The following is a 14,570-nucleotide window of genomic DNA, read 5'->3' as shown; positions in this document are numbered from 1 at the left end:
TACCAAACAAAAAAGGAGCATGGACTAAACCTTGGCCCCCAGCATATAGGTAGCAGATTATCAGTTTTGCTTTCATTTGGGTTCCTCCAAGTGGAACAGACTCTATCCATGAATTGTTGCCCATTGAGTTACCCTAAATGGGCTTCCTTGTGTGCCCTCAGTGAGAGAGGTTGTGTCTAGTCTTTCAGTATCTGATGTGTGCAGGATGGGCAGTGATGTTGGGGTTGCCTATATTCATAGGAAAAAAGGAGAGGGAAATATGAAAAAGAGTTGTGAGAGGGGGTCTGGAAGGAGAGGGCAGAATGTATTGGGTAGTAAACTGAATCAATTAATAAATTTAAAATAGCACACCAGGCAGAATATTATAAACCTATTTACCAAATGAGATAGATAATTATCTTGCAATTAGAACAATTATTGCAAGGCTAGCAGTGTATCTACCTGCTCTAATGTAGATCAAAAAAAATGTAAGGCAAGATTATGATGAGTACACTTGTGAGGAATGTAAAATGCAAGGTACTTTCAAGGTATCTTCTTTAAAACTTTAGTGTCTGGTTCCCTGCACACAAATCTCTTGGGGAAGAGAGCTGAACACCCAAATGTGCAGACATTCTGAGACCACAGGAAAGACTGCCACCTCTGTACACCTGGTCCAAGGGGAAACTGGATAGCACCTCTGGACACAGAGATATAGGAACAGACAGCCACAGTAACTTTGGTTCTGGTCTGCGCCCAGGATCGAACTGAACAGCCCAAACTGCTCCCTGCACACAAATCCCATGGAGGAGAGATATGGGCTCTCAGAAATGGGGATACTCCTGAGAAGTCAGAGGAGACTAACCCCTGCCACCATTCCTGACCCAAGAGGGAATCACATAGGGCCAACTGTGTCCGCTGAGTGCAAGGACCTATGAGCAGTCAGGGGCAGGACTCTTTGATTCCTGCCCAGCCTAGAGCTGAAAGACAGTCTCCAGGAGCGCTCACACACCTGAAATCACAGCACCTGTTCTCTGAAAAGGCTGAAAGAAAAGAAGAAACAGTTCTACTTGAGTGCTGACACAGAGGCTTACAGCAGGGTCAAGTCACTCTCAGATACAGGAAGAAAAGCAAGCACCAGAGACAACCCAATGGCTAGAGACAAGAACATGAAAGTAAGCAACAGAAATGAAGACTACTTGGCATCAGCAGAGTCCAGTTCTCCCACTGAAGAAAATACTGGATATCCTAACACACCAGAAAAGCAAGATTTAGATTTAAAATCACATTTTTGATAATGGTTGAGGATTTTAAGAAAGACATAAAAAAAAAAAACCTCCCTTAAAGAATTGCAGGTAAACAAGTAGAAGTCCTTAGAGTGGAAACAAAAAAATCCCTGAAAGAATTCCAGAAAAACACAACCAAACAGGCGAAAGAATTGAAAATGGAAATAGAAACAATAAAGAAAGCACAAAGTGAGACAACTCTGGATATAGAAAGAGGAAGAGATAGGATCCATAGATACAAGCATCACCAAGACAATGCAAGAGATAGAAGAGAGAATGTCAGGGGCAGAAGATACCATAGAAAACATTGACACAACTGTCAAAGATAAAGTAAAAAGCAAAAAGCTCCTCGCCCAAATCATACAGGTAATCCAGGACACAAAGAGAAGATCAAACCTAATGATAATAGGTATAGAAGAAAGTGAAGACTCCCACCTTGAAGGGCCAGTAAATATATTCAACAAAATTATAGAAGAAAACTTCCCTAACCTAAAGAAAGAGATGCCAATAAACATACAAACAGTCTATAGAACTCCAAATAGATTGAACCAGGAAGAAATTCCCATCACATAATAGTTAAAATACCAAATGCACAAAACAAAGAAAGAATATTAAAAGCAGTAAGGGAAAAAGGTCAAGTGACATATAAAAGCAGACCTATAAAAATTACACCAGACTTCTCACCAGAGACGATGAAAACCAGAAACACTTGTACAGATGTCATACAGACATGAAGAGAACACAAATGCCAGCCCAAGTTACTGTATCCAGCAAAACTCTCAATTAACATAGATGTAGAAACCAAGATATTCCATGACAAAACCAAATTTACACAATGTCTTTCTACAAATCCAGCCCTACAAAGAATAACAGATGGAAAACTCCAACACAAGGAGTGAAACTACACCGTACAGAAAGCAAGAATATAATTTCCTTCCAATGAAACCAAAAGAGAGAGAAAGAAACATAATTCTACCTCTAACAACAAAAATAACAGGAAGTGACAATCGCTATTCCTTAATATCTCTCAGCATCAACGGACTCAATTCCCCAGTAAAATGACATACACTAACAGACTGGCTACGTAAAGAGGACCCAGCATTTTGCTGCATGCAGGAAACACCTCAGAGACAAAGACAGACACTACTTCAGAGTAAATAGTTGGAAAACAAGCTTCCAAGCAAAGGGCCAGAAGAAACAAGATGGAGTTGCCATTCTAATATCAAATAAAATTGACTTTCAACCAAAAGTCATTAAAAAACATAAGTAAGGACACTTCATATTCATCAAAAGAAAAATCCACCAAGTTGACCTCCCAATCCTAAATATCTATGCTCCAAATGCCAGGGCACATACATTCATAAAAGAAACCCTACTGAAGCTCAAAGAACACATTGCAGCTCATACAATAATAGTAGGAAATTTCAATACCCCACTCTCACTAATGATGGACAAATCATGGAAAAAGAAATTAAACAGAGACATAAAGAAAATAACAGAATTTATGAAACATATATTTATAGAACATTCCATCCTAAATCAAAAGGATATACCTTCTTCTCAGCTCCTCATGGAATCTTCTCCAAAACTGACCATATAATTGGTCACAAAACAGGCCTTGACAGATATAGGAAGATAGAAATAATCCCATGCATCCTATCAGATCACCATGCACTAAGACTGGTCTTCAATAACAACAATAACGACAGAAAGCCCACGTATACCTGGAAGTTGAACAAAGCTCTACCCAATGACAACTTGGTCAAGGAAGAAGAAAGAAAGAAATTAAAGACTCCTTATAATTTAATGAAAATGAAGATACAACATTCCCAAACTTATGTGACACAATGAAAGCAGTACTAAGAGGGAAATTCAAGGTTCTGAGTGCCTGCAAAAAGAAACAGGAGAGAGCATATGTCAGCAGTTTGACAGCACACCAAAAAATTCTAGAACAAATAATAAATAAATAAATCAATAGGAGTAGAAGGCAGGAAATAATCAAACTCAGGGCTGAAATCAACCAAATAGAAACAAGAACAACTATACAAAGAATCAAAAAAAACCAGGAGCCGATTTTTTGAGAAAATCAACCAGATAAATAAACCCTTTGCCAGACTAACCAGAGGTCACAGAGAGTATCCAAATTACCAAAATCAGAAATGAGAAGGGAGACATAACAACAGAATCTGAAGAAATTAAATAAACCATCAGATCCTACTACAAAGCCAATATTCAACAGAACTGGAAAATCTAGAGGAAATGGACAATTTTCTAGACAGATACCAGGTACCAGAGTTAAATCAAGAACAAACAAACCTTCTAAACAACCAAATAACTCCTAAAGAAATAGAAGCAGTTATTAAAAGTCTTCCAACCAACAAGAGTCAAGGACCAGATGGGTTTAGCGCAGAATTCTAACATAACTTCATAGAAGACCTCATACCAATACTGTCCAAAGTATTTCACGAAATAGAAACAGGTGGAGCACTACCCAATTCCTTCTATGACGCCACAATTATGCTTATACCTAAACAACACTAAGACCCAGCAAAGAAAGAGAACTTCAGACCAATTTCCCTTATGAATATTGATGCGAAATTACTCAATAAAATTCTTGCAAATCAGATCCAAGAACACATCAAAAGGATGATCTGTCATGATCAAGTAGGCTTTAACCCAGGGATGCAGGTATGGTTTGATAGATGGAAATTAATCAAGTAATCCACTATATAAACAAAATCAAAGTTAAGAACCATATGACCATTTCATTAGATTCAACACCCTTTCATGATAAAAGTCCTGGAGAGATCAGGAATTCAAAGTCCTTATCTAAACATAGTAAAAGCAATATACAGCAAACCAGTAGTTAACATCAAATTAGATGCAGAGGAACTTGAAGTAATCCCACTAAAATCAGGGACTAGACAAGGTTGCCCACTCTCTCCCTACTTATTCAATATAGTACTCAAAGTCCTAGCAAGAGCAGTCAGACAACGAAAGGAGGTAAAAGGGATACAAATTGGAAGGGAAGGTATCAAATTATCATTATTTGTAGATGATATGATAGTATACTTAAGTGAACCCAGAAGTTCCGCCACAGAACTACGTAACCTGATAAACAACTTCAACAAAGTGTTGGGTTATTAAAATTAACTCAAACAAATCAGTAGCCTTCCTTTACTCAAAGGATAAACAGGCTGAGAAAGAAATTAGGGAAATGACACCCTTCACAGTAGTCCCAAATAATATAAAATGAAAGAAATGAAATGAATTGAAAGATATGTAAAATAAGAACTTCAAGACTCTGAAAAAAGAAATTGAAGAAGATCTCAGAAGATGGAAATATATCCCATGCTCATGGATTAGTGGGATTAATATAGTAAAGATGGCCATTTTGCCAAAAGCAATCTACAGCCTTAATGCAATCCCCATCAAAATTACTACTCAATTCTTTATAGAGTTAGAAAGAGCAATTTGCAAATTCTTTGGAATAACAAAAAACACAGGATAGCGAAAACTATACTCAACAATAAAAGAACTTTTTGGGGAATCACTATCCCTGAGTTCAAAGAGTATTACAGAGCATTAGTCATAAAAACTGTATGGTATTGGTAGAGAGACAGGCAGATAGATCAGTGGAACAGAATTGAAGAGCAAGAAATGAACCCACACACCTATAGTAACTTGATATTTGACAAAGGAACTAAAACCATCCAATGGAGGAAAGATAGCATTTTCAACAAATGGTGTTGGTTCAACTGGAGGTCTGCATGTAGAAGAATGCAAATCGATCCATGCTTATCACCCAGTACAAAGCTTAAGTCCAAGTAGATCAAGGACCTCCACATCCAACCAGGTACATTCAAGCTAATAGAAGAAAAAGTGGGGAAGAATCTCGATCACATGGGCACTGGGAAAAATTTCCTGAACAAAACACCAATGGCTTATGCTCTAAGATCAAGAATTGACAAATGGGACCTCATAAAACTGCCAAACTTCTATAAGGCAAAAGACCCTGTCATTAGGACAAAACAGCAACCAACAGATTGGGGAAAGATCTTTACCAATCCAACAACTGATAGAGGGCGAATATCCAAAATATACAAAGAACTCAAGAAGTGAGACCCCAGAGAACCAAATAACCCCATTAAAAATGGGTTACAAAGCTAAACAAAACCTTCTCAAAATGGTCAAAAAGCATCTAAAGAAATGTTCATTATCTTTAGTCCTCAGGGAAAAGCTAATCAAAACAACCCTGAGATTTCACCTCATACCAGTCAGAATGGCTAAAATAAAAAACTCATGTGACAGCAGATGCAGGAGAGGATGTGGAGAAAGAGGATTATTCCTCCATTGTTGATGGGATTGCAAACTGGTACAACCACTCTGGAAGTCAGTCTGGAGGCTCCTCAGATAATTGGACTTTCTACTACCTGAGGACCCTACTATACCTCTTTGGGGCATATACCTAAAAGATGCTCCAACATACAACAAAGACACATGCTCCACTATGTTCATAGCAGCCTCATTTATAATAGCCTGAAGCTAAACTAACCCAGATGCACATCAACAGAAGAATGGATTAAAAAACTCTTGTACATTTACACAATGGAGTACTACTCAGCTATCAAAAACAATGACTTTATGAAATTCATAGGCAAATGGAATGAAATAGAAAATATCATCCTGAATGAGGTAACCGAATGCCAGAAAAACACACATGATATGTACTCATTGATAAGTGGATATTAGCCCAAAAGCTCAAATTACCCAAGATGCAATCCACAGACCACAGGAAGCTCAAGAAGAAGGATGACAAAAATGCAGATGCTCCCACACCTTCTTGAAAGGGGAAAAAATATTCATAGGAAGGGATATGGAAGCAAATTTTAGAGCAGTGTCTGAAGGAACAGCCATTCAGAGACTGCCCCATATGTGTACACACACACACACACACACACACACACACACACACACACACCAAAACTAGAAAAAATTGATGAAGCTAAAAATTGCATGTTGAAAGGGACCAAATATAGACCTCTCCTGAGAGACACTCCCAGAGCATGTCCAATACAGAGGTCAATGCTAGCAGCAAAGCACTGAACTGAAAACAGGACCCCATTTTGTGGAATTAGAGGAAAGACTAAAAGAACTGAAGCGGCTTGCAATCCCATAAGAACAACAATGCCATCCAACTAGAGCTTCCAGGGACTAAACGGCTAATGAAAGACTATACATGGACTGACCTAGGGCTCCAACCGCATATGTAGCAGAGAATAGCCTTGTTGAGGAACGAGTGGAAGGGAAAGCCCTTAGAACTGCCAAGTTTGACCCCCGGTGCAGGGAAATATCGGGGAAGCATATTATGGGAGGAGGATGGGGGAACACCCATATTGGGGATTGGGTGGGGATTCTGGCTTATGGACAGGTAACTGGGAAAGGGAATACCATTTAAAATATAAGTAAAGAAATATATCTGATTAAAAAATTTTAAAAAAATCAGGAAGCTAAGGGCAAAACTGGGTATAAGAAATCAATCACCTCTAGCCTCATTGCCAGTACAGCCATTTTTCTTGAACCCTGACCTTAAAAAGCCCATGCCTTTCATATTAAATCAATATCAGAGCCAGTAGTAGAAACATTTTAACCTAGCTTCACTAACAATTGTATTTTTCAAAATGCTTTCTAAGGGTCATAGTGATTGATGACTTTTTTATATCTCTAAGTTCTTTTCTAGGGTGATGACTGAATCATTAATCTGCTCCAGCTATAATGCTTTAAAGAGATCCACTAATATGATTGAAAGTGCAAATGATGCTGTCCAGTGAGGGATTGGAAATCCCCTTAAAATTTTCATACACTTTTTTGATTAAGAAAGATAAGAGGGGGCTGTTGAGATGGCTCAGCCATTAAGAGCACTGACTTCCCTTCCAGAGGTCCTGAGTTCAAATCCTAGCATCCACATGCCCTCTTCTCTTGTGTCTGAAGACAGCTACAGAGTACTTATATATAATAAGTAAATAAATCTTTAAAAACAAAGGAAATGTAAAAGGGTCACAAGCGGAGCAAATCTCTGTAGAAGCCTTAACTGTTCAGTACACATGGTCCACAGGGATATACCTCACCAATATGCAGGCATCATGGCTGAGATAAGTGGACTTAATTTCAGGAGTTCTAAAGCAGTTTGTTATTCTGCATTCATTGACCTTGGCAATATTCCATGACAAAATCAAATTTTAACAATGTCTTTGTCTTGGATAGAATGTCAAATACCATACTTAATATATAGGGAGAAAGTGAGCAGCTTTGTCTTGCCGCTTTTTACAGTGGATCAGCTTTAAATTTCTCTCCATTTAGCTTGATTTTGGCTACTGGCTTGCTATATATTGCTTTGAATATGTTTATATAAGTATCTTGCATACCTGATCTCTCTCAGACTTTTAAAATGAAGGAGTGTTAGATTTTGTCAAAGGCTTTGTCATCATCTAGTGAGATGATCATATGAATTTCTTTTCATTCAGGTTCTTTATATGATGGCTTATATTGGTGGATTTTCAGATATTGAACCATTCCTGTGTTCCACAAGAAATTAACTTTTACATAGCAAAACAAAAAGAACAAAAAATAGTACATACAAACACTCTCAAAATAAAAAACAAATAAAAAACAGAAAAGAAATGCCCTACCACCAACATCAAAATAACATGAACTAAAAATCATTCCTCATTAATATCTTTAAAAAGCAATTGACTTTATTCAACAACAAAAAGAGACAGGCTAACAGAATGGACTTGAAAACAGGATACATTATTCTGTTGCATGCAAGAAACACACCTCAGCAACAAACATAGACATGACCTGAGAATTAAGGCCTGGAAAAGTTTTCCAAACAAACGGACCCAAAAACAAGTTGAGTAGCAATTCTAATTTCTAATTAAGTAGACTTTCAATTGAAAGTAATCAAAAGAGATGGGGAAGTACACTTCATGTGCATCAGAGGAAAAACCCACCAAAATGACACATGAGTTTTGAACATCTATGCTCCAAAAACAAAGGCGGCCATACTGGTAAGAAAAACATTGGTGAAGCTTAAGTATCATATTGAACCACACAAATTAACAGTCAGAGATATCAGCAATACACTCTTACTAATGGACGGGTCATTAAGACAAAAACTAAGAAATAATTTAACTAATAGAAGTTTTGAATCAAAGAGAACAGATATCTGTAGAATATTTCTCTCTCTCTCTCTCTCTCTCTCTCTCTCACACACACACACACACACACACACACACAAGAATGTACTTTCTTCTTAACATGTCATCCACCATGATCTAGTAACTATACTCCCAAGGATCCAGGAATCGTTCAATATATGAAAATCCATCAATGTAATCCACCATATAAACAACTGAAAGAAAAAAAAACCACATCATCATCTCATTAGATACTGAGAAAGATTTGACAAAATCCAACATTCCTTCATGTTAAAAGTCTTGAAGATGCAAGGCACATACCTAAACACAAGTAAGGCAATATACAGCAGGCCAACAATCAACCTCAATTTGAAGGAGAGAAACTTGAAGGAATTAGACTAAACTGGAGGAGAAGCAAGGCTGTCTACTGTTCCAGTATCTTTTCAACGTAATACTTAAATTTCTAAGTAGAGCGATGAGACGACCAAAGGAAATCAAGGGGATAAACATTTGAAAAGGAGAAGTCAATGTATTACTATTCACAGATGATAAGTAAAGGTTATATAAGTGACTCCAAAATTCAACCTACAGCTAAGAACCTACAGAAAACGACTAAAGCTAAAAAACACCTTCAGCTAAGAGTATGGATACAAACCTAACTCAAAACAATCAGTAGCCCTCCTTTATACAAATGAGCTAAGGAAAAAAAGCTACCTTCACAATAGCCCCAAATAATATAAAATCCCTTGGTGTAACTCTAAACAACGTGGAAAAGACTTTTATGATAAGAACTTCAAGTCTCTAAAGAAAGAAATTTGATGAAGATATCAGGAGGTGGAGATATTCCATGATCATGGATTGGTAGGATTAGCACAGTAAGAATCGCCATCTTATTGTCAGGCGTTACATGGTTGCCAGTGACACTGCGTGACAGTTTTGGCTTCTGGAGCAAAGTCCACATGACATCTTTGGTTATCTACTGTACAGATGGTATTACTCTTTCTTGTATGCTTGACTGATTTGCCTTTTTTTATATCGCAGTAGTCCTCAAATATAACTGATAAAACTTTCTGGGAAAGGGCTTGAGGCTAGAGAAGGAAATGGCTTGGATGTGTATTAGAATAAAATGTATCCCTAGCTATTCAGAGAGTCAACCCAGATAATGGGACAAGGGCTACTAGGTATGGAGCCTGAATGCCTTAACTGTTCTCTGAGAAAGTTTAACCAACTTATGATGATTAAGTTCTATCAGGATATATTTGAACTAGGAAATGTTTTTGACAAATGTGAATTTTTAGTATTTAAGAGCATTGAACAACTCAAGGAAATGCAACACTTGGCCTAGGTCACTAAGGACATGGATGTCCATTGATAATACAAGAAATAAGACGGAGGAAAGAAATAGCTTAGTCTACAGGACTAGTGAATAATGATGAGAGTCTGAAGGAGGGGAGATATCTATTAATAGAAAATTTGATAAAGAAATATTGTTGGAGAAAACTCTTTCTGGAATTTCCATCTCCAAAAACACACAAACCAGTTATTCTAATTATGAGCTATGAGTCGAGATTGGGCAGATAAACAGTACACTTAACTAGCTTTAAGACACCTTGCTACTTATGGTTTCTCCTGGCCACATATGGCTCTCATCCATCATGGCTTCCTTCTCTTCCTCAGTCCTCTTTCCATCCCCTCTCATCTTCTGCCTCTCTACCTACCCACCCTCTCAAACCACTGGTCCCATCTTTCCCTTCTTGCCCAGGGCCAGCCCTGACATTAGTCTTCTTTCTTGTTGGTTCTTCCTGAGGCAGCAGAGAGGGGAAGAGCATTGGCGGAGGGTAAGACTTTGACGTATGAGATATTAAGGGTTGTTGTATAATAAATACTAAGTTTACTTATCTAAGTCTAAGTTACTATGTTACTGTAGCTGATTTACTTATCTATGTCTAAGTCTCTATACTCTGCTACTGTAACTGACCATCCTTCTGTGTTCCTCTGAGGCAAGAAACTGCAGTCTCTGGCATTTGGCACTTCATTCTAAAACAGCAGGAGATAAAGTAGAGGATTAATTGCTAGAGCCTTTTCTCTTTTGTCCCTATGCCTCTTGCTTGTCAGGCTAGGGGGATGTTTGGAGCAATAAACTTCTATTGAATGATGAGAAGTGAAGAGCCATTGCAGAATGAAAAACTTTTACATAGACAAATATGCATAAACATATATAATTTCACACACGGATTCAATAAAAGCACATTTATACATTTCCACTCAAAATCAACTGGGCCCAGCTTACATACATTATCACAATTACATTCTTATACATACACACATGCTTACATTCTCAAAATTACATACTTACACACATCCATACTTACATATGCATATGGAGCAAAAGACCGAGCATCGGTGCAGAAAGAACTCACTCATTCTGGATGAAAGGCAAGCTCCAATCTTTACTACACAGAGAAAGAAATAGTTTCTATCCTTTTAATGCTAAGTGAATTAAACCCAAGTTTGTAAGAGAAAAATCTTGTTCCTTTTAACAAGACTAAGCCTGCCTTGCTATTAAGAAATGACCTGTTCTGTCCCATAGTAAGGAAAAATCTGCCTGTTCCTTTTGCTCTCTTCAGCTTCTTCTTTTTTCCTCTTTTGCTCTGCATTCTGCACATTGCTCTCTTATGTTACCTATAGTCTCTAAGATATTCCTCTCTGCATGTCTTCTCTGCCCATATCTTTTTAGCTCAGTTCTACTTACCTCAGTTCTCTTTAGATGAAACCTGACTCCAGCTCAGTCCTTCTGTGTTCTGTCCCCTCCAGCTCAGTCCTTCTCTCTATATTCTCCTTGTCCTCAGCACTTAAACATCTTTCAGGATACATAATCACATGTTACATATGAAAGATCACACCATAAATTGAAGTAGAAGTTTACAACAGAGAATGTTTACATGAATATCCATCAGGAGTAATTATCTGGCTAACCATTCATCACCAGTGTCAGCTCCACAGGCTCACTGAAGGTCTAAAACCATAGTTGTTAGTGACATTTTGTATAGATAAACCCAGTCAATATTTTATCCTTTGTCCTTGCACCTGTAATAAATGTTTGTTCTTTTTTTATGACTCTTGTTAACTGTTTTACAATCTCTTGGAATGTGTTTTGAGTAGGAGAAATTCTGGTTACTAAGAGCAATTAACTGGTGACACCTGGGATGTCCCACGCGCTTCCTCTTGCCAGCAAGAAAACACGCGGGGACATACGAATCCTTGCTGTGACCAAACTTTATTAAAATCTTATGGAGAAGCACCCGCGCGCCCGCATGGCGCGGCTATATACATCCTAGCGCGGCGCATCCACACCTGATTGGTCGCTTACCCATGATCTCATAAGGCACACCCCGGAATGGGCAAAGACCTGGCACGAAGGCACTCTTGCACATGCGCACACCATTAACTTCCGGAGAGGAAGTCGGCTGGCGCGGCGGAGGTCAGCGCCATCTTGTCTAGCTTGGCCTTCCACGTGGGGCGCAGTGGAAGTCAGCGCCATCTAGTGGTGGCGAATGTTATTGCGGCCCTCTACACTGGGAGACTGGCAGAGTTCTCACTGCAGTTTTAATTATCAGAGAAAGACTTAGTAGTGGTCCCACTATAAAAGAGCTTAATCACGTTATAATTTTAGGAATTCTTATAGAATCATAGTAAGACTTAAGAAATCATCTATTTGTCTATATAGCATCACTGTAAGACAGTACATCTTTCTAGATCTACATAGATCTGCTCCAAAGGGTGTGCTTTTACTTAATGATTGTTATATGTGTTTAATAATAACAGGAAAAGCCTTTTAATAGCAGGAATCTTTCCTAAATTGAATCCCTTACAGCCTTGCTTAACAAGGGTGAACGAGACACAGATTATATAATAATCCGAGGCTGGCCATCTCAGGATGATCACCTTCTAGTTATTAGCTCTCCTGTTATGGCTCCTGACACCTTCTACTGCACAATCACAGGCTCAAGTCTTTATTGGCCAATTAAGGTAGAGACAAGGTTCACATGAGAGCATGTAAATATGTGATGTACTTCTACTCAGGGGCAACCTATTTTGAGGAAACAGAATTAACATCAGAATACAAACAGCATCAGGGCAGCCCACAACAGGAAACTGAAAGATAAGTGGTTTGGTTTTTTTTTTTTTTTGTTTGTTTGTTTTGTTTTTGTTTTTAAAGGACGAGTAGAAGAAATGAACCCAGCAAAGGGTTCGTTGGATTAGTGAATTGCCTTTTTGGAAAGAATGGGGGTTGGGGATTTAGCTCAGTGGTAGAGCATTTGCCTAGCAAGCACAAGGCCCTGGGTTCGGTCCCCAGCTCCAAAAAAAAAAAAAAAAGGAAAAGAATGGGACATATTGATTTGCCTGGATTTGTTTGCCTAAAGAATTCTAGATGTGTTTAGAGATAGAAATTGGGCTTGTGAAGGCCCCTGGGGGAAGATGCAAGGGGGAATTAAGATAGCATTAGGAAAAGAGTTTGAAAAGCATTGTGGAAATGGACACATGTATGAGCTGAATACAGAGATTTTGCAACTAGGAAAAAAATCACCCCAAGAGAGGAAACAAGACCTAGAAACATAAATATAGTATGAATTCACATATAAATGGTACTGACTATTAGAAAAATGATATTCAAACTATAATCCACAGACCCAAAGAGGATCTGGGAAAAGAAGAAGCCTATAAGGAGAATGCATGGATCTCCCTAGAAAGGGAAAATAGAATAGATTCTATGGATGAATTGGGGTGACTGAGGATAGGAGTAGTGGATCAGCTGGGGATATGACATCAGACAGTGCAGTGCAGAGAAAAACAGTTGGAATTAGAGGACATGTCAGGTTATTGTAGAAACTTAGTGCGCTAGAAACTTCCTAGTGTCCAGAGTATGACCGTTGTCAATACTCATTCTAATGGAGAATAGTCTGACATGGTAATCCTTTGCAGTTAGGCAGGACATCAGTGAAAGGAATGGGGTACATTCAGTTGAGTTGTTATATGAGTAGGTCAAATGGACACCCCAAAGGAGCCAGGCAATTGGTAGGACAAAGAATATAAAACCTGGGGTGGGGAGGTCTTGAACAAGCTTTCTCTTATGCTCTGTTATATTCTCAAAAGGAATACCATCTTCTAAAATACTTACATGGTAGGAATGGAAGAACTCTATGACATCAGCAGAAACTATCTTACAATGGAGCATACTCAGGAGGATTCTAATCAAGCAGTTCTGCAACAAGAGGAATTCAGGGTATCTCCAGAACATTCCTTTCCAAGGCTTCAGTGTCCTTGGAACTGATAACCACAGCCACATATGGTGGGAAGTGTGGTATTCTCAGAATATGAAAGAACCCCTCCCGAAGGCTCTGGGCTCATACCACTTCTAGCTCTCCTAAGCATATTCCTGGTTTCAGAGAAGGAGCTTTATTTTACCGCTCCATATCAGGGCTTTAGGGAAAGCTCCCAAGTTACTGGCTGTGCCAAGCACATTCCAGCTTCTTTTATGTCATTTTTCATACATGCAGACCTCAGGGACAGACTACCTTGATCAGGCCATCACACAACAGAACAGTGTTTTCTGACCATTTCAAATAGTTATCACCTGGGGTCATCTTGCCCACATAGCTTAACTGTGCTTTTCTCAAGAAGAAAACTGAACCTTTGTGTCACAGAAGGCAATAATGTTGATTATGATCCTGTAATGCCACATTGAGCAGCTTGCTAGAGCTCTCTGATATGGGGATAGAACTAGTGGATGTTTGCATAGAACTAGTGGATGTTTGCAAATCAGGGCTATCTCCTTTTTTTATGGTTTAGAGACATATTATTGGACAATCCTGCTGAACAAGCATGTATCCTAGCATTCTAATCTCTAGGAAGCCTGGTTAGCATAGTACTTACCTGTGAAGTGTTTTACAGGCAGATATCCCTCAGCTAAATTCTACTTGGTGTGACTTACTATCTCCTAAGTGTTGGCATTTGGACTAGGCTTCACCCCACAGTTAACTAACAACAGCTGACTCACTATAAAAGGGGCTGCTTGCCCCCTCCTCTCTCTTGCCCTCTTGCTCTTGTC

The sequence above is a fragment of the Rattus rattus genome, chromosome 18 (assembly GCF_011064425.1).
Source record: "Rattus rattus isolate New Zealand chromosome 18, Rrattus_CSIRO_v1, whole genome shotgun sequence".
Classification (NCBI taxonomy): Eukaryota; Metazoa; Chordata; class Mammalia; order Rodentia; family Muridae; genus Rattus; species Rattus rattus.
The sequence above is the reverse complement of the archived record's forward strand: the minus strand, read 5'-3'. Positions refer to the sequence as shown.